Source organism: Panthera onca, chromosome B1, assembly GCF_046562875.1.
Source record: "Panthera onca isolate mPanOnc1 chromosome B1, mPanOnc1 haplotype 2, whole genome shotgun sequence".
Classification (NCBI taxonomy): domain Eukaryota; kingdom Metazoa; phylum Chordata; class Mammalia; order Carnivora; family Felidae; genus Panthera; species Panthera onca.
The window spans coordinates 177,921,414-177,942,493 of NC_138342.1; the positions used below are offsets into that span (position 1 = coordinate 177,921,414).

The following is a 21,080-nucleotide window of genomic DNA, read 5'->3' on the forward strand; positions in this document are numbered from 1 at the left end:
TGGATCATTTGGTAATTAATTCTATTTAACTTGTCAAGAGGCCATATCAATTTTCCACAGTGGCTGCCCCATTTTGCATCCTTACCAGCAATGCACAGGGTTCTAATTTCTCCACATTGTTGCCAATACTTGCTATTTTCCTTTTTTTTAAAAAAAAATGTTTATTTATTTAGAGATAGAGAGAGGGAGAGTGTATGAGCAGAGGAGGAGGAAAGAGAGAGAGAATCCCAAGCAGGTTCTGTGCTGTCAACACAGAGCCTGATGCAGGTCTTGATCCCACTAACCTTGAGATCATGACCTGAGCCAAAATCAAGAGTTGGCTTAACCCACCGAGCCACCTAGGTACTGCACTATTTTCCTTAAAAAAAAAAATTCCATTCTAATGGGTGCAAAGTGGTAGCTCACTGTGGTTTTGATGTGCATTTCCCTAATGGCTAGTGCTCTGTGGGTCTCACCCCTGTTCTGGTAGTGCCCTCCATCAGTAATGCCTGTAGCACTCATCTGGGCACATATCACTTGTAGGAAGCTCCACAGACATGTCCCTCTCTGGGGCCTCTACTTATTGCGGGGGGGTGGCGGTGGTGGCTCTTGTGGTTCTTTCTTATTATGATCACAGGACAAACTTGAGCAAAAACCATCAGGGAAATTTGAGGAACAGTATTTGTTGCTGACAAGTCCTGGAGGATACATGGCAAGCCCTGAGGGCTACCAGCAAGCTTGCAGGTAAGAGCAGAGAGAAGGAGCACAGGTCTGGGTCTGCCTTTATTTGCGTGGAGAGCTTGGGTGCCTAAGGGTTTCTTGGGTTCACTCTCTATTGGCAAATTTAAAACATAAGATCAGGAGTTAAAGCATGGGAAGGGAGAAGCATGGGTCACTCAAGTGGTCAGTTATCTAGGTTGCCCAGGGCTTTCTAAAAGGGGAACTTCATGGAATGTGCACCCTAGTTCCATATTTGGTTGGTTTGCTAGTAGCTGCATCCTACAGCTGGGAGTATGTTTATTTCAGATGGGTGTCTTTTCAAGTGGGTGCCTCAACAGTCAAGGCCTAATGTCAGGTACTTACACTCCTGCTAGCGATGTTGAATATGTTTTCATGCGCTTATTGGCAATACTATATATACACAGAGTATATATATATATATATATATACACTCTGTGTATATATAGTACTATATATATTATGTACTATATATATATAGTACTATATATATAGTACTATATATATATAGTACATATATCTGCAATATGTAGAAATATTTTATATATAACATATAAAATATATGTATATATATATATTTTTTTTTTTTTGAGAAATGTCTCTGCAAATCCTATGCCCCTTTTTGAATTGGGTTGTTCAGTTTTTTTGTTGTTGTTGGATAATTTGCATTTTAAACAAGTTTCCAGGTGATGCTGATCTGAGAACCACAGGGTGAGAATCACCGTTTGTTTGTTTTTTTCCCTTCAAAAACTTTTATTTGTATGAACAGTTCCTAGCTCTTAGTTTATCTTAGAGCTTTTAAAAGAGTAGAGACCTTATATATTTAAGTTTGAAAAAAGTTTCTGCTATTAATCAGAAATAATCCTTTCTACTTCTTTCTGGCTTACCCCTTGGAGTAAGCCAAAAATAAAACCATATTGTACGTTTCCTGACAGAGAGATGAGAAAACAACAGACACAAGTCCTGAATTCTAGAGTTGAGAGAATCACCGTTTTAGATGAGATTGTATACGTCAAGTGATTAAGTGCCAGCCTTGTTCATGATATGGAAGTTGGATAAAATTTGCGCGGTGTGTGGTTTTAATCACTTCTTCGGAATCAGACTTTTGATAATTCATCTCCTGTGGATATTCTGGGATTTTGTTGTTGTTGTTGTTTTTTAATTTTTTTTTTTAACATTTTATTTATTTTTGAGACAGAGACAGAGCATGAACAGGGGAGGGGCAGAGAGAGAGGGAGACACAGAATCGGAAGCAGGCTCCAGGCTCTGAGCCATCAGCCCAGAGCCCGACGCGGGGCTCGAACTCACGGACCGTGAGATCGTGACCTGAGCTGAAGTCGGCCGCTTAACCGACTGAGCCACCCAGGCACCCCTCTGGGATTTTGATATATTATCTCGTTCCCCATGCAGCAGCAATGGAAATCGAGGCAGACCTGAAATTGAAAAATCCCAGTACTATATCACCTAACACCTTCAAACCCCCAGAGATTATATCTGGATGTGTTACAATACTCTGGGAATACACATCTTACTAAAGCTGGACAGGATGTTACTACTGACCTGAAGATTTAGGAAACTCTTGTTTATATATCAGCATGAAGCCTCAAAACTCCTGACCAGTAGGAGTCATTTCATAAATGCGGCTCTTTTAAAGAAAGAATAATTCAAGGAGCCTGGGTGGCTCTGTCGGTTAAGTGTCCGACTCTTGATTTTGATTCAGATCACGATCTCACAGTTCATGAGATGGAGCCCTGTGGTGGGTTCTGCTCTGACAGCACAGAGTCTGCTTGGGGTTCTCTCTGTCCTTCCTCCTCCTCCTTCTCTCTCTCTCTCTCTCTTAAAAATAAATAAATAAACTTTAAAGAAAGAATAATTATCTTAAAGAACTCTTGCTTATTAGACTGAGTTGGCAGAATTATCACTGGCCATGTGAATATGTAATTACCATGATTTATTTGTCAAGTACTGAACATAGGTAAATTTCCTACACTTTTATTGAATTTGAGAAGTTAATTAGTATGACTATTAAGCAAAACCCAGAGATCATTACATATGAAATATTTCTCTATAATTCTAATAAACTGATTTCAAAACCTATTAGGCTTGAAATTTCATTCAATAATCCACAAACATTTTTCTCTTTGGTTAATGGATCTCTGTACTTATCCTTCTCACTAGAAATATTCTAGGACTATTTAAAAGGTTTATAACAGTTCTTGCTGGACATACATAATTAAGTTTATTTTCTGTGAAAATCTGTGGAAATGTCCCTTGGAATTAATGGAAAAGTATAATTTGTCTTATTATTGTTACTTAGTATTTATGCAGCACTTCATATTTCTAAAGCACTATATAATCACTAGTTCCTCTTGAGCAATTTTTATGTCATTCATTATAATGTCCCTTTGATATAATATGTGATTTACTTGTGTCATGCTTTTTTGATATATTTCAGGAAAAGAGTGGAATAAGATGGGCTCTTGTAATACCCTGTGTTGGGGGTCCCCAAGATCCCCCCAGGTTGGATGATTCACTAGGAAGACCCACAGGATTCAACATCTAGTCACACCAACAGTTATGATTTACTACAGCAAAAGGAATCAAAGCCCAATTAGCCAAAGGAAAAGGCACTTGGGATGAAGTCTGTGGGAGAGCAGATGCAGGTGTCCAAGGGTCCAGTGGTTTTGCATAGGGTGCAGTCAATTCCTCCAACAGCAAGTTGTGGCAACATTTTACCAGGGAAGCTCATTAGAGACTTATCGCCTAAGGTGTTTATTGAGAGCTGATCACAGAGGCAAACTTTGCCTGGCATGTGCCATATATCCAGACTTCCAGAAGGAAAGTAGGTGTTCAGCATTTTGATGATTAATTTTATGTGTCAACTTGACTAGGCCATAGTGCCCAGATATTCGGTCATACATTATTCTGATGTTTCTGTGAGGGTGTTTGGGATGGGATTGACATTTAAATTCGTGGGCTTTGAATAAAGCAGACTATTCCTTGTAATGTTGGTGGGCCTTGTCTAATGAGTTGAAGCCAGTACGGAACAAAAGATTGGCCTTTCCTACGCACAAAGAGATTCTCCCAGCAGAGAGCCTTTGGACTTGAATTGCAACATTGGCTGTCCCTGGATCTCACCTTTAATGGTCCACCCTGCAGACCTGCAGAAGTTTGGACTTGCTACCTTCCATAATCATCTGAGCCAATTCCTTAACATAAATCTCTTTCTTTTCTCTCTTTCCATCTCTCTCACATATATATCATATATATTATCTATCTATCTATCTATCTATCTATCTATCTATCTATCTATCTCCTATTGCTTCTGTTTCTCTGTAGAACCCTGGCTAATACAAGTATAAGGCATATGGTTTGTACAGTTTAGACAAAGTGAGCCACTCTGATCACTTTGATGGGGGACACTCCTGAAAAATAAATTTCCAGATGCCAGCCAAGGGCAAGTCTTGCAGCAGGCCTTTCTAAGGATGGGAGTGTAAGCCTACTGGGTTAACTTTTCTCATATACCCCATTTCATACGCTATATATAGAAAGGTAAGGTAGGGGGGTGGTTCTTATCTCTTTGCTTGATCCTTGTGCATGTATACCTTGTTTAAAAACTTGGGGGGGGGGATCTCTTGTGTCCACAGAACTGGAGGAATATTTTTGTTACATATAAAACCATAAACCAGTGAAAGCATCCCCTATACTTCTGTTCTTGTTATTGTTTAGTATTTTCAATCTGTCTTAACATCACTGCATTATCCAAGTAAAGAAGTTAGTATCAAAAAAGGTAAAACCACCTTGGTAGCCTTCAGATCTGGCCTGCTTGCAGTTTCTGTCCTGTGATTTTTCAACAGAGAACATAACTTTTCTTTTAACTTCACAGGAAATTCTATGCTCCAATGTGCCCGGAGATATGAAGCATGACAAGAACTACCACCCAAGCAGTTGTCAGAATGAAAAGGGTTTGACAGCAGCTCCTCCAGGGGCTTGCCCTTCTCCCGCAAGCCATCAACAATGAAGATGCTCCTGGGATGGAAGGATGGTGACTTTCCAGGCAGAAACTGTTTTCAGAATCTGTACTTGTTTACTCAAAGGTCTGTAAAGAAGCAGACATGGCCAGGCAGGGGCCACACACACGTTCTAATGCTTTTGCCATCTCAAACTTTCATTTTCTTGTCTCAACATTTTGACAAGGTCTTAACTAGTCTCCTGTGTCTTCTCTCCCCATTTTCAAGTTATTTCATATGTTGCCATAAGAATTTTTCTATAAACACGAATCTGGTCATATTGCCTCACTCAGTCCCCACTCACTATGTCTGGTCTACTGAATAAATCCTCAAGCCCTTGGCATTGCACTGAGAGAATGTCATAGTGTGGCCTGAATTTACCCTCCCAGCCATACTTCTAGTTACCTCCTCATCAAGGGTGCGTCAGTCATTTCCCTTTGACCCCTAAATCTAAGAATCCATAAGACTGTAAAGCTGTATGATTTTGTAAGACTCACTGTCAGTAAAGTACATACTTTTCAACTAAACTTAGTACTGAAATACACAAATGAGTACACATTCCTTAATTGGGTAGCTTGATCGATTTTCAAAACGAACATACCGCTGTCACCGTCACCCAAATCAAGAAATAGACTGTCACCAGGACTGCCTGTAAGTCTCTCCAGACCCTCTCTTGCTCACGCCCTGTCCCCTGCCTTCTATCATCTGTGATTCTTCCTGTTTTACAACCCTGTAGAAATGGAATCGTACAGGAGGAACTCTTTTGTACCAAGCTTCTTTTCCTCAATAGTTTGTAAGGTTTATCTGTATCATTGTAACAATTGTTGGTTGTTCTCATTGCTGTCTGGTGTTCCAATTTATTCATTTTATTTTTTAAGTTTATTTCTGAGAGAGTGAGAGAGAGCAAGGGGCAGAGAGACAGGGAGAGAGAGAATCCCAAGCAGGCTCGGTGCCATCAGCACAGAGTCCGATGCAGGGCTTGAACTCATGAACAGTGAGATCATGACCTTAGCTGAGATCAAGAGTCAAATGCTTAACCAACTGAGCCACCCAGGCATTCCCTTTACCCATTTTATTTTGACAGACATTAAGGTGTTCTCATTATTTTCCTACTGAGTGTAGTGCTGCTCTAAACATTCTTGTATTTTTCAGTACTTGTGTTTCAGTAACTATGTGTATGCATGACTATAGGATGTATACCTAGGAATAAAATTATCGGGCCGTTGGGTACGAATGTCCCTAGCTTTAGTAGATACTACCAAGAAATTTACTAAAATAGTTGTGCCAATTACATTCCCAGCGGCAGTGAATGAGTGAGTGTTCCTTCACACCAACATACGGTTCTTTTCCATATTAATTTCGGTGGATGTGTAGTGATATCTCATTGTGGTTTTAATTTATGTTCCCTTAGTGACAACTGATGTTGAGAAACTTCTCATGTTTATTGGTGGTTTTGATTTTTTTCTTTTGTTAAGTGTTCATTCAAGTCCTTTGCTCATTTTGTTTTTCTATTGATTTTAGGCTGTATCGATCTACGAAAAGTTACATATCCTACGTATGGGAAATTTTGTACACATACACAGTTATCCCATTCTGTGTCTTGCCTTTTCACTCTCAGTGTATTTTTTAATGGACACAAGTTCTTAATCTTAATGAAGTCTAATAGGTTCATTTTTTTCCTTTATGGTCAGTGCTTTGGTGTCCTGTTGAGAAATCTGCTTGCTCTAAATTATCAAGATATTCTCCCATCTAGTGGCATTATTGTTTTGTCTTTTATATCTAAATCTGAAATCTTCTAGACTTCATTTTTGCTTATGATGTGAGACAGGAATGTGGCTTTTCCATATAGATACTCATTTGACCCAATTTACCAGAAAGTCCACTGTTTCTCCTTTGCACTGCAAAGTCACCTTTTTATTTTATTTTAATTTTTAACATTTATTTATTTTTGAGAGACAGAGGGCAAGCGGGGGAGGGGCAGAAAGACAGGGAGACACAGAATCTGGCTCCAGGCTCTGAGCTGTCAGCCCAGAGCTGACATGGGGCTCGAACCCACAAACTGTGAGAACATGACCTGAGGTGAAGTCGGCACTTAACTGACTGAGCCACCCAGGAGCCCCCAAAGTCACCTTTTCATAAGTCAGATAGCTGAATTTGTTTTGAGTCTATTTCTGGATTCTCTGTTCAGTTCCATCAGTCTGTTTACCTGTCCTGTACCAACACCACATTGTCTTAATTACTGCGGCTTTATAGCATGTTGTGACATTTGGTACTGCAGGTCCTTCAGTTTTGTTCTTCAAAGTTGTCCTGGCTATTCCACATTATTTGCATTATCATATAAACTTTAGAATCGGTTTGTCAATTTTCACGAAAATGAACCTGGGATTTTGATTGGTATTTCATTGGATCTATATATTGGTTTTGTTATTGTTGTTGTTGTTTATTTGTTTTGTTTTGTTTTTGGGAGAGAGAGAGGGCACAAGTGAATGAGGGGCAGAAAGAGAGGGAGAGAGAGAGAATCCCATGAGGGGCAGAGAGAGAGAAGTGGGGCTCACCCAAAGCGGGGCTTGAACTCACCCCATGCGGGACTTGAACTCACAAAATGTGAGGTCATGACCTGAGCCGAAGTCAGATGCTTAACCCACTGAGCCACCCAGGCGCCCCTGGATCCATATATCTATTTGTGGGAGAATTTACATTTTATAATATCAAAATTTCCAGCTGGTGCATATGGTTCATTCATTTATTTAAGACTGCTTTAATTTTTGTAAAAATGCTTTATAGTTTATTGTGAAGAGGTCTAGGCTAACACATTGCTTGGGATATTAACATCTATGCTCATGAAAGATATTACTCTATAATTTTCCTTTCCTGTAATGTCACTGTTAGGTTATGTTAGCCCCATAAAACGAGTTAAGAAGTGTTTCTATTCTTATATTCTGTGGAAGAGTTTGTTAAGACTGGTGTTATCCCATCCTTCAGTATGTTTAGATGAATTTACTAATGGGGCCATCTAACACTGGCAGTTTCTTTGTAAAAGAGGTTTTGCTTTCTTTTTTTTAAGTTTATTTATTTCAAGAGAGAGAGCATGCACACGAACAGGGGAGGGGCAGAGAGAGGGGGAGAGAGAAAATCCCAAGCAGGCTCCACGCTGTCAGCGCAGAGCCCAACTGAGGGCCCGAACTCATGAACCTTGGAACATGAACTGAGCCAAAATGAGGATTCGGACACTTAACCAACTGGCACCCTGTATAAAAGTTTTAAATTGCAGATTCAATTTCTTCAATAGATACATGTTTGAATTTTTAAATGTAATTTTCTGTCAGTGTATTAAATTGTGTTTTCCTTTGGATGTGTACATTTGGTTTAAATTGTCAATTTGTTGACATAATGCTGTTCATAATCTCATCAGCTTTTTCACATGTTTAATCTACAGTGATGTCCTTTTTTTATTTCCAGTATTCGCAATTTGTGTCTTATCTCTATTTTTATTATCAGTTATGCTAAATATCTATCACCTTTAGACATTTGAAAGACATTTGTCTTTCAAAGAACCAATTTTTGACATTGTTGATTTTCTTTGCTTTATAGTTTTGATTTCTTTAATCTCTCCTCTTTGTTATTTCATTTCTTCTTCATTATTTGGATTTAACTCACTGTGTTTTAAAAAATTGTGATGGGGGCGCCTGGTTGAGCATCCGACTTTGGCTCAGGTCATGATCTCACGGCTCGTGAATTCAAGCCCCGCGTTGGGCTCTGTGCTGACAGCTCGGAGCCTGGAGCCTGCTTCGGATTCTGTGTCTCCCTCTCTCTCTGCCCCTCCCCGGCTCATGCTCTGTCTCTCAAAAATAAATAAATGTTCAAAAAAAATTTTTTTTAATTGCTTGTGATGGATACTAGCAATATATGCATTTAAAACACTTTTTTTATATGATCATGTGATACCATTCAGCTTTTTCCCCATTCTATTTAAAAAAATTTTTTTTAATGTTTATTTATTTTTGATTGAGAGAGAGAGAGAGAGACAGAGCACAAGCCAGGGAGGGACAGAGAGACAGGGAGACAAAGAATCCAAAGCAGGCTCCAGGCTCCAAGCTGTCAGCCCAGAGCCTGACACAAGGCTTGAACTCAAGAACTGTGAAATCATGATCTGAGCCAAAGTAGGCCGCTTAACCAACTGAGCCATCCAGGCACTCTCCCCATTCTGTCTTGTGTGACTAAAAACATGTGTTTTCCAAGAAAGGTCCTCTAACAAACTAGGGATATAGTTTGTTAATATGAAAATCTTAGTTTTCTAGAAAGCAACTTGTATGATGTAGAGCTATGGCCATAATTATAACTGTTAATATAAGAATTCCAAATGTTGCCTAGTGGTCTGGATGATGGGGATCTTCTTTTACACACCCAAGCTTTTACGTAGTAGGAAGTGACTTAGCACCAGAAAGAACTGAATGCTGGGCGGTGTCCTTGGACAATATGTCATCTTTCATCTACGTTTGAGCTGAGTCTATTAGTAGGACTGTATTAGTTTCCTACACCTGCCATGACTAAGTACCAGCAACTGGATGGCTTAACAGAAATTTATTGCCTCACAGCCCTGGAGGCTTGAAGTCTGAGATCCAAGTATGGACAGGACAGCACTTCCATTGAAACCTTAGGGGAAAGCATCCTTCCTTGCCTCTTCCTAGCTTCTGGCAGTTTGCCGGAAATCTTGGGTGATCCCCAACTTACAGATGCATCACTCCCATCTTCCACCTTCGCAAGGCCATCTTCCCTCTTTGTATGTCTCTCTCTGTATTCAACTTTACCCTCTTTAAGGACACCAGTCCTATTTGTATAATATAGCATTATATTGTATAATAGGATTGTATAATAGTCCTACTTGGTTAGGGTCTACCCTTATGACCTCATTTTAAATTGATTAGCTCTGCAAAGACCCCATTTCTAAGTAAGGTCATATCCTGAGGTACTAGGGGTTAGGACTCCCAACATGGCTTTTTGGAGGGATATAACTGAACCCACAACAAAGACAATGTCAGTGCTTGTTGAGAAGGCTCCACAGATGGCCAAATGGAAAGCCAGACAATGGAGAGGGGAAGGACAAACATCCCATAGACAGGCAGCTAGAACACTCTCCTCGCATATGGAGACATATCATTTCCATGACTGACACGTTGCACCACAGATTCACCAGCCTTCTTGGGCGATACGATTTCCAACATGTGACCATACTTGCTTTAGTCCTCAGAGTGAACATCTGATCACTTGTAGCTCCCATATGCACAAAATAATTTGGTCCTGGTGTTCGGATATATCACTGATGGGAAACCTGGCTCAGCATTGTGAGGCCAAATTGCACAAACTGCTTTCAAACCGATACATGTTAACCTAAATCCCTATTTTCAAGGTGGCAGTAACCTTAGGAGAAAAGCAGTTGTTTAGAACCCGGTCAGCAGCTGATGCATGTACTTCTAGATTCCATTGGCGCTTCTCCGTGGCACCTCTTAACCTTTCAGAAATTTAGTACCGACTCTGCTCCTGTGATTGTCATTTTCTGCAATGTTTCTTTCTCAACCGCACCTTAGCTGGATCACCCTCTAGATAGCATCGATAGATTTTTAAGCCCAGAAAGCAGCCGGGCCAATGAACCACTAAAAATAGCTACACTCATGGATCAATTAAATCCAGCTTGACATCCTTAGCGCATCTGTAATGCGATAATAATGATGATCTACCTCCTAGAGATGTTGTGAGGAATAACCAATGAATGATTGCAAAGCACCCTGAAAATAGAAAGGGCCCGATAAAAGCTTGTAATTATTAACGGTAATCATTTGCAAGTGACCTAGAAATTACTAAGTTATAGCATTCATTTTGTCGTGCGTTCTTTTTGCGTAACGTTTGGATTTCCAGCCCCAGGCTCTGTGTTGAGAGAGATTATAAGCTGCCACACGCTGCAGCCCTTGGGAGCCTTCTAAGGAAAAACTCAAAAGCAATCTATCCCTGTACAGTATACAGGGTATACTGTATATCCTCGTATCTCTGGCCTTTAAAATTTGCCTTTCTTCCCTGTAGTTGAAATTAGAGATAAATTCTTGATAGTCATTCATTGATCCGACTGTTACTTATTAGGCATCACAGACACAGAGGTGGGTTCTGAGGACACAAGGCAGAAAAATAGACATAGTACCTATTCTCTTGGAGTTTTTGGTCTGTGTAGATAAAATAAGTGAGGTGGCAATAGCAGATGCTAGGATGGGGCAAATACCCAGCCAGCCCATCCCCAGGAGCAGGAACGTACAGGCAGGGACTGGATCGAAAGCATTATTGTTTGGATGGAACATCATGCATCGCCCTGGAGGGCCATCCTGCCCCACTTCTACCCTGCTTTCGCAGAAGAACTGTGACTATGGGTCATCTGCCCCACCGCCTTATTTCTCCGGGTAATCATTCATCAACGTCTTTTGTCTTCCCTCTTTTTAAAAAGCTCAACAGGAGAGGCAGCTCTTTTACCAAACCAGGCCGGACTTACTCTATCTCCTCAGCTATCTAGGGGCCAGACTGAGTTAACTGGTAACTGGGCACCAGACAAATGTGCAATACTCCCTTAGGTTTCCATGTCTGCTGGACCTGGAACGTTCTCTGTGAAGAAGATAGAACCCCTCCAGTAGGTTCGACTTTATTGCAAAACTAACAGTGGCCCGAGTTAGAGGGCCCCACTGGTGGCCCTAGTGGTCCTAGTTAGGGCTTTGGGTTATCAGTCCCGCTCTCCTCACCACATCCGCATCCCTGGTTTCTCCTCCTTCCTGTGTCTTGGTGTTGAAGGTCCTAACTCATCTCCCATTTCCTTGGAGGCAGGGTCCTTATTTTCCCTGCATTTTCTGACGAGTGGATATTCCATCTTGCATCCTGAACCTTCTTTGTGATTAAAGAGTCCCTCAACCCACATGTCCTGGTGACAGAGTCCTCAGTCACAACCCTTTTCTTCTAATGGTTGCCATTCCACACCTGGGAGCTCAGGTGTGGCTTTTTCTGTCCCTTCCTGACACAACCCTGGACCTGGACTTGTTTTAAATGGTGTGTTAGTGGTACTTGAATCTGGCTTATTCACTCCTTCTTTTCCTTCCTGCCTTCTGCAAATATTTTGAACCCCTTCTCTGATCTCAGCACAGTGCTTGACCCTGGGGACACAAAGGTTTTAATAGCATTCAGATGCCTATGCAGCTGTCTCTAGAATCACCAGACATGAGCTCGATCCCTGGTGGGGACCCACACTGCTTCACAACTTGTGAGGTGAAGTGCACCTAAAGATAAGGTCAGGGAAGGCCAGGGTTTGAAGCCGCACTTCAAAAAGCAGCTGCTCCCTGGGTACTTACCAGAGCAGCTGACCACTGTTTCTGACCAGGTAGGATCTCTCTGTTCTGACTTTGGACTCATTCAGCTTCCTCTCAGCTCTGCTTAGCTATCGGCCGTCTCCTCTGAGCACAGTCTGACCCAACCAGTAGCTATTTTTTTCTGCTCAGCACATCCTGTAATTCCTGTAATTGTTCCTAGCTTCTGTAATGGGCTTTGTCTGTAACCATGAACGTTTCTTCTGCGTCTGATTTTCCCAAGGCCCCAGAAGGAAGTATTTGACTCTCCAGTTTCTTGCATTTGACCTCTTGGATCAGTTTTAGAAGCTCAGTCAAGTATGTGGGTCCTACCACCCTGAGATGCAGATCTTACTGCCTGGATTTCTGCTTCACTAGCTGGACCCATCCTCCTGCTGCCCCCAAAGCGTGGTTTTAGCCCAGAGGCGAGAGCACAACCATTGCTTGCTTGCGGGTTGCAGGAAGAAGCAGAAAGGACGTACTCTGGGCTCTTGGTTTGGAATCTGACTCCACCACCTACTTGGTTGTGTGAATTGGGGCAATTGACTTAACATCCACAAACCTCGAATTCTACTCTATAATTAAGGGGGATAAAATCCATTTCAGCAGGCTGTCATGAATATTACATAAGACAGTAAGTGGAAAGTACTAGCACGAGGCCTGGCATTGAGTAGGTGCTCACAGATGCTGTTCCTTCATAATGTTTAGAGTGCTGCTTCAAATCTGCGATATCGGCTTGACTTCTCAAATCTCCGTGAGGTCTGCACTTCGTCCACTTCAGATTGCCCGTTGCTATTATCACCGGTAAATGCATTCCTAAGCTGGAGACAGGGAAAGAGAGACGACAGATTAAACTCAACCAAGATTAGCAAACCCAGGGGAAGAGTGTGGTTTTCACATGTCCTTAAATGCCTGTCACTCAGAACAATGTCACCTGATAGTGAAAATGGTAAATATCTGTGAATCCCCAGCACAGAGTAGAATGCTCTCTCTTAATACTTACAGAATTCAGAAATCAACCTCTGGGTCTAGGTCAGGTGTGTCCCTCAGTGCCTATTTTCTAAACTCCAAGATTGGAGAGAATCATAATTTTTTTTTAAGTGATTTCTCAGGGAGGCTTCATAAGGCTATAGTTTAGTACAATTATGAGGTTAGATTCTAGGGCTGCTAACCTGGCAGTCCTGTGACCCCCCAAGGACAAATTAATTTAAAGTGAATGAAGAAGAACTACAATTATTACCTTTTGGAGAGCCAAGGAGTGCTTGTTAGGAACAAAGTGTGCAATCAAATGCTGATGATGGTTCTGCAGGCTGAGCATTTCTGAATACTTTAGGTACACAAATTGCTTTTGGTTCGTGTAACTCTGTTTCAACGTGAAATTTGCTCCTCAGGGGAAGCGGAAAAGAAAAATTTAAGTCTTCTCTTGGGGTCCACCGTTCAGGGAAAAATGGCACCGTTTTCATATAATGAGGCATCAGGTGGGAGGCGGTCCTGGTTCTGTCCCAAGTATTCCTCTCTGTTTTGTTATTCCACATCAGAGATAGCACAGAGTAAGCTCATCTGGGCATTTTTGTACATTGTGATTGTCATTAACCAAATACGTTGCCGTGCTTATTTTTGGAATATAAATCTTCAGATGACATAGCAAAGATAGAGTGGGTTCCTTTTGAATTGTCACCAGAGGATGATGGGACTCCAATTCCTCAACTGCTGTAGTTGGGGCTGGGACTCTGTGCCCCTTTCAAGGACCCTTGAGGTCAAGTAGGATGATGTTTCTTAGAAATACAAGTGATGAGATATTATAATAAAACAGTAATTATACTCTAGATTTGTATTTTTCTTTTAAGTAGTTTAAGATGCTTTCATGTGTTTTCTCTCCTTTGGGGGGGAAAAAAACCCCGGATACATTTTCCATTTATGCTTCTATATATTAGAATAAAAATTGCTTGTGTTTTATTGATCCTACATGATGGGGTTATTCACCCTAAGATACTCCTCAAGGAAGAAGGAAAGGTCTTTTGGATGCTTACCCATGGGCCTAGAATCTGTAATTCATGGCTTGTAGTAAACTCCTAGCTACTGCCTTGCTTTAGGTGGATTGAGGCAAGTATTTTACCTCTCTGGACTTTCATTTGTCTGTGCAGGAAATAAGGGTTAATACAGAAAAAGGTGTCCAGTTGCCTGGCTAGCACTGTTGCCTGAGCAGTGTGGCATCCGAGGCCCCGAGAGTTCCACATGGCCTCCTCCTTGACTGTGAGGGGCGTTGGTAGTGAGGGGACGCAAAAATGCTGGCGGATACACCCAGCAAGAATCCACCTCTCCTTGCCTTCTGTACCTGCACCTAAGGGACCCTAGACTTCTCCACACGCCTGTAGTCTCAGATAGGAGGAGACATTTGGGCTTCTCCGTTACTTTGATGGAAATGGCCACAGAAGCAGCCCTCCCTCCCCAAACGTAGGCAGGCAGTGAATTGCTGTGTCCTCAGCAGGTACCCATGCTATTCATTAGGGTAGCCACTTTGCTCTGTCATCTCTAACACACCAAGATTTGGGGCCACCTCTGAGACTTTGCCGCAAATTCAGGACCATGGCCAGTCACTCTTGAGGTCTTGGTGGATCTGTTTTTCCCCATCTGTTTTCCTCACTCTATTGTCTCAGCCTTTACTCCCCTGAAATTGAGGAAACTACTCATCTCAACAAAATAATCAATGAGCAGACCTAATGAGTTCCCAATTTTATACCCAGAAGCCTACCCCATTGTGTATGTTTTTGAAAGCCAGGTCTTTATATTTACGTATGGTTGGAAAAAAATTATCAGATACACAGAATAAAATCTCCTATATTTCTCATTCATTCTCAACTCCTCCTAACTTTGAGAATAGCCAAGGGCTTTAGGATAAAAAGAAATTTTCAATGCTGCCCGGAAGGGACAGCAAGTCACATCTTAAACACCACAAATTTTCTTCTCGGCTAATATCTATTCTTCTATCCACACTCACACCATTTTGAGCTCTGAGTTTTAGCATATCATACCACAGCATTACACTCTAATCCTTACCACTAAATCATAGTTCTGCACTGATACAACAGGTTGAAGGGACTCCACATGGGTGGATTTTCTGATGAGCAACTTTCTTTGATCTAAGAAACTAAAGTTAACATACTTGCCTTTGAGTTTCTGCCAGTCTTTTATTTGAGACATCTAAACAGAGATCTCCCCCACTTGACGCTTCTAAACAGCATCTAAAAAGACAAAGCTGCCAAGAGATAGTAAACAACATTCAATAAATAGAACCTGTTTTGGAGAAGGCCTTCTGGTGTTGTGTGTTTGATGCAGGACTTGGAAATGTTCCCAGTCTGTTAATAATTGATGGGCTATTCGAACATACTGAGGCACAAATACACAGCTTTAAGTGGAAAAATTCTTATTTGTCCTTATTCACCCCCTTCCTTGTCCCCATAGAGTTATTTGTTGTCATAACATTCTAAGGGTGTTCTTCCAAAGTAATTCCAGAGTGTAAGAAGGCATTCAGGGAGAGTTTTTAGTATCCAGACGGATTCCACACACTCTCCAAAGAATTCCTCAGGGTTGACCCCATCAGGTCAGATTTTAAAGTTAATCTACTTGGGGCGCCTGGGTGGCTCAAGTCTGTTAAGCACCTGACTCTTGGTTTCTGCTCAGGTTATGATCTCATGGTTGGTTGGTGAGTCCGTGTCTGGCTTTGTGCTGACAGCGCAGAGCCTGCTTGGGATTCTCTCTCTCTCCCTCTCTTGGCTCCTCCCCCACTTGCGCGGTCTCTGTCTCTCTCAAAATAATTAAAAAAAAAAAAATAAGTTAGTCTACCCCAAAGAGACTGGATGGGAACATTTTGGGGAAACAATTGCTTTCCTTATAAAGCAGTCTCTCTAATTGGGCAGACGAGAGGATGGAAGACTCCTATTTTCTTGGCAGATAGGGGGCTTTCTCCTGCGTTTTGGAAAGTTAAGCCTTATTCTCGCCGAATCTCGCCTTATTCTGAGATGGCGCTGGTCCCGGCTGTGGAGGCCACAGAGCCTCCCTTTGTTGGTGAGCTGCGCAGGACGTCAGCCGTAGCCTGACAAGCCTCTAGGGTTCCCATCAGGTCCCAGGGAGAACAGCCTGGTGCAGAGCCGTGGGCAGAAATGCAGAAAGGCTGAGTTTTAATTAATCAACAAAGTAATTAGATAAGGTACAAGGTGGCCTGCAAAGGTACATAGCGTTCGGCAATGTCGAAAATAAGCAAGGAAATCAGGACGAGTGGTGCTTGTAGGAGAAAGGAAATGAAGGGACGGGATTAAGATGAAAGTAGGGGTGAAGCGTGCACCGAAAGTACAGCCCTAAAGCCCGGGGTGCATCAGGCGCGCAGTGTGATCGGTTACACTTAACACCGGAGGGAGCCAGGTCCCAGGGCCCGCATCGTTGTCTTCCATCTGCCAGCCACAAAGAACTTCCTTTCACAGGTTTTGTCCGGAGTATCTGCTACCTCATTCTTGCATCAAACACCGTGATTGGATTTAATGCGGTCATTTGGTTTAATTCTTTCAATGTAGGCAGAAGAAAGATCACATTCTCTAAGTCGAATAGGTGTGACAAAACTTTCTCTCTGAGACCCACAACAGTCTCACGTTCTCATGCTTCATCTCTCCGGCTTCTCCCTTTAGTGCTCTGCACAGGAAGGACAAAGAAAAGGGAAAAAAAAAATCATTTTTCTCCTACTGTGTATGAAGGGCTGGGCTAGGTTATTTGCATAGATTATTCCATTTAGTCCTCACAATAAACCTAGGAGGGAGGTACTCTTTCCCGCATGTTATAGAGGAGGAAAGAGGCTCCCAGAGGTTTGTAAATGTACCTGATCTTGGTGTGTGTTGGAGGCAGGGTTTGCACCCACAAGCTGACTTCGATGATAAATCAAACATAGCTATAGTTTCTGCTTAAATCAATCAATCGGCAAGATCTTTCCAAGATCTACCTTGCGCTTGGCCCCAGAGATATTCCATAATTCCCCCAGGCTCTCCCATCTATTTGCTAACTCTCAGCATGGGGGAAGGATCTGTGGATAAAAGAGGGGTAAAAGGGATTTGATTTTTTTTTTTATATTCCAGTGATATTTCCTTCTACCACTTTATTATTATTTTTTTCCTGATCATCCTCCCCAAAGCACTATGTTGGTCAGGATATTAAAAATGAGCAGAAAACCTTTTCTATTTTTCTTTTTTCCCAGCTACTCTTTATCTAAGCAAGGCATAGCTAGCTAGAGGTAATTTCAATCCATTTTCGAGAAAAGACTGCCTGCCTTGGCGTGTTTTTATCCATAATGCCATCAGGCTGTACATGAATCCAGGACAAAGTGTCTTCATTGTATTATGCGGGAGAGAAATAGAGTCAAAGTCATCTTAACTTTGTAATGAATAGCATTTTGTCAGAGTGAATATTTGGCTCATGGGATGTTAAAGGAGCAACAGGACTAAAATGCTTTAATAGTCCAGAGACTAGCACAGCGAAATGAATTTATTGCTTTTAGTAGGGTTCCCAGTGGACAGCACGTAATAAAATTCGCTATCTGATAAGGCCGCCTTGGTGTGGGAGACTCGCTGGCAGGCGAGAGCAGCATACTGAATCCCGGGGCTCGGGAAACCTGAGGTGACCCTCACACCTGCAGCACAAGTGGCAGATTGCTCCCCCGTCTGGGTGAATTGATACACAGAATAAACGCGTGAGAGCCTTCACGGGGAGGAGGTGTCACGGGCCTATCAGTTGCCCTGCTCAAGGCCATTCATTTTCAGGGGTGGCCGCGCAGATATTATTAGACAGACTGAGCGCAAAGAGGACACCGATGGCCTGACTGTACTTGGATGAACCATAAAACGAATCACACCAATTTGTTTCTGGAAGGGGGTGTTTTTTCACCAGACCCAGAGGCCCAAATAAGATCTCTGGATGCCGAATAACAACGTAAATTAATTTGGCACCTCTGACCTCCAGGCACAAGGCCACTCATTGGACAGAAGAAAAGTGGCAGAGTGGGGACAAACGAATATTGGAAGAGGTGTGTAAAGGGCTGATGCTTGTAGGGAGGGGCTTTCGGTTTTGCCAGAGAATAAAAGGTTACAACATTCCCATAGCCTCTAAGATGGAGGGGAGCCCAGAGGACTCACCACAAAAACGAGTCCACAAGTAGGAAAACAGGAGTGTTAGGCGAGAAACGAACATCTTATCTGGAGGCAATTCTAATGAGTATCAATTGAGAGGAGGAGACAAATCCATATACCACTTTCCCCTCACTGCCAAGAAGCATATCTTGGAGCTTACATTTCATCATTCACCCTACTTACGCATGGTGGTAAGAAATCATGTCATTAGCTTTGCGTGTTTTCCACTGGGTTGAATGTTGTCTAGGACAGAGACCATATTACTAGGGGAGTACAAATTAGTACAACCGCTTTGGGAAACAGTTGGTGTTATCCCCTAAAGGTGCACCTTAATGTACCCTATGACCTAGCAGTTCCGCTTTTAGGCTTATTGCCAAGGTGAATTCTTGCACATACACAGCAGGGATATGTATGAGAATGTTCGTAATACTAAAACCTGGGAACAGATGCTTATAACTGAAAAGAACAAATAAATGGTGGGTTCACGTAATGGATATTATTCAGTAGTCAAACAAATGAACCACAGCAATGTTACAATTAGTATGGATAAATCTCTGCAATAAATAATATGCAAGTGGGAAAAAAACCGGGACTGAGCAAAATGAATATACCCTTTTGGTAAAGTTAAAAACAAATTATATACTTTATTTATTTATTTATTTATTTATTTATTTATGTATTTATTTTAAAGTTTATTTACTTATTTTGAGAGAGAGAGAGAAAGAGAGAGATGGAGAGAGAGAGAATCCCAAGCAGGCTCCGCGCTATCAGCACAGATCGCGACATGAGGCTCAATCCCATGAACTATGAGATCATGACCTGAGCCGAAATCAGGAGTTAGACACTTAACCAACTGAACCACCCAGGTGTCCCTAAATCATATACTTTGATTTTATTTTATTTTTTCCAAATCATATACTTTTAAAGGACTCCATAGATACACAGAAAACGCACACGTGTATATATGAAAGCATGGGAATGATGATCATAGAATTCAGGGTGATTTGGGATGGCCTGGGGAGACCATGTGGTTGGATGTGGGTTGTCAAGGTCCTGGCTTTTATTTTGGCTGGTGGTTTTGCAGGTGCTTCATACAGATGACTAAATAAGAAATAAATAAGAATGGGCCATGCATAGGCCTGTGATGAGAGTGGTACCAAGGTTTATTATGATGAATCCAATTGTGTCCACCTGAGATCCAAAGGGAAAACCAAGAAAGAGAAAAGAGGAAATTATGCTGATCCCAGAACACTTCACTTAGTACTTGGTGCTTAACAGGATTTCACAGCCATGCTGGTGGAATAAAATATTCGAATCTAATCAGGTGCCTTGGTGATAATGTTACTCATAATTAGTACTCCAAGCAGAGTGGTTCTTACATGCTGGTACAAGTTTTTGAGTCTTGAATCAAGAACTGACATAATTCATATGAAGAAATTATTTTTTTCTGAATATCTCAACATTTATTTCAACATTTTATCAAAGCGTAGACAGAAACATTGAAAGAATTTTATAATGAACTTTCATATATCTACCACCTAGATTCTACCATTAACATTTTATTCTATTTTATCACATTTCCACCCATTCTTTTATCTATCAATCTATATCTCAGTTTTTAGCTGTATTTCAAAATCAATTACAAATCTCAGGCTATGTCTTACTAAATACTTCTGCATTCGTATCTTTAACTAGTTTCACATTTATTTTCATTTCTGATTTACAGGGGATATCAAAGAAAAAAGTTAAGGCATTTCTTGAATGAGGAAGAAAAGTGAATGACAAGTAGATTCGAAACTGAAAGCAATAAAATGAATGTGGCTTAAAAAAAAAAATGCTTTTAAACAAGCGCCCTCCAGCATCTCAAGAGCATCATGACCAGAGAGCAGAGTGCTGTTCTGCCATCAGAGGAGGACGAGTAGATCCTGAATGCGGCCCGAGAGAGACACAATTCAGAGCTAGGTGGTACCAAGGTAAGTGCACATGAGGAACTGTTGAGAAGCCAGATCAAATCCCTAAACTCTGAGTAGCCTCCGTGTCAGGTTATGTGGATTCTATCATAGAAGCACTCACAGCCTTCCTGGAGCATTGCTGCTCAGTTTCCGTTCTGAGCCGCACTGGGGGTGATCCTTCAGATAGGAGAAGCCCCAGTAAGGCTCTCACAAGCAAACGTGACAGACTCTGGCAAGACAGTTTTTACCCCAACGCGCCACCATGATTGCCTAACCAAGGGGGCAAAATTATTACAGCTGCCACTCTCCCAAATCGGTGCCCTCCCACCAAAGACTTCCAGGTGGTTTGAGGGACCCCAGTTCCGTGTTCTTCACACTCCAATTCAGAAGAGGAGACTATTGAAAGAATTATGGTCATCCTAGTTTAGCCCATTGTGTAAATCATCCACTGCCACCAAAGAATTGCTCCCCTGGATTAATTCTACCAAAACCATCTGAGAAAACCAATTCTTGGTACGATGGGCTACTATCAGAGAGCTCCGGTTAACGCATATGTAACTTCGTGAGCACAGATGTAACCTGGAGGGAAGACATACAAATATTTAGCTTGAAAGATTTACAACCAATCATTTCGAAGGGAGCAATGCTTTAAAACGGGGATCAGCAGATTACGGTTGGCATGTCAAATCCAATCCACAGTCTGCTCTTGTAAACGAAGTTTTGATGGAACACAGCCACGCTCATTAATTTATGTGTTGCCTATGGCTGCTTTCGTACTCAACAGCAGTGTTGGGTAGTTGCAATGGAAATTATATGGCTTGCGAAGGCTAAAATGTTTATTCACTGGCCCCTTACAGAAATCAT

At 41.7% G+C, this 21,080-nt stretch overlaps 2 long non-coding RNA genes across 2 annotated transcripts; one reads left to right on the forward strand and one right to left on the reverse strand.

Annotated features, from left to right (window-relative positions):
• The first annotated feature begins 970 nt into the window (after positions 1–970).
• On the forward strand, positions 971–21,055 carry LOC132691620 (uncharacterized). Its single transcript, XR_009615899.3, has 3 exons — positions 971–1,054; positions 4,604–4,814; positions 19,991–21,055. It is a non-coding gene; the product is annotated as an uncharacterized LOC132691620 (long non-coding RNA).
• On the reverse strand, positions 12,661–13,872 carry LOC132691621 (uncharacterized). Its single transcript, XR_009615901.1, has 2 exons — positions 13,338–13,872; positions 12,661–12,918 (listed from the first exon to the last, which is right to left on the reverse strand). It is a non-coding gene; the product is annotated as an uncharacterized LOC132691621 (long non-coding RNA).
• Positions 21,056–21,080: the final 25 nt, after the last annotated feature.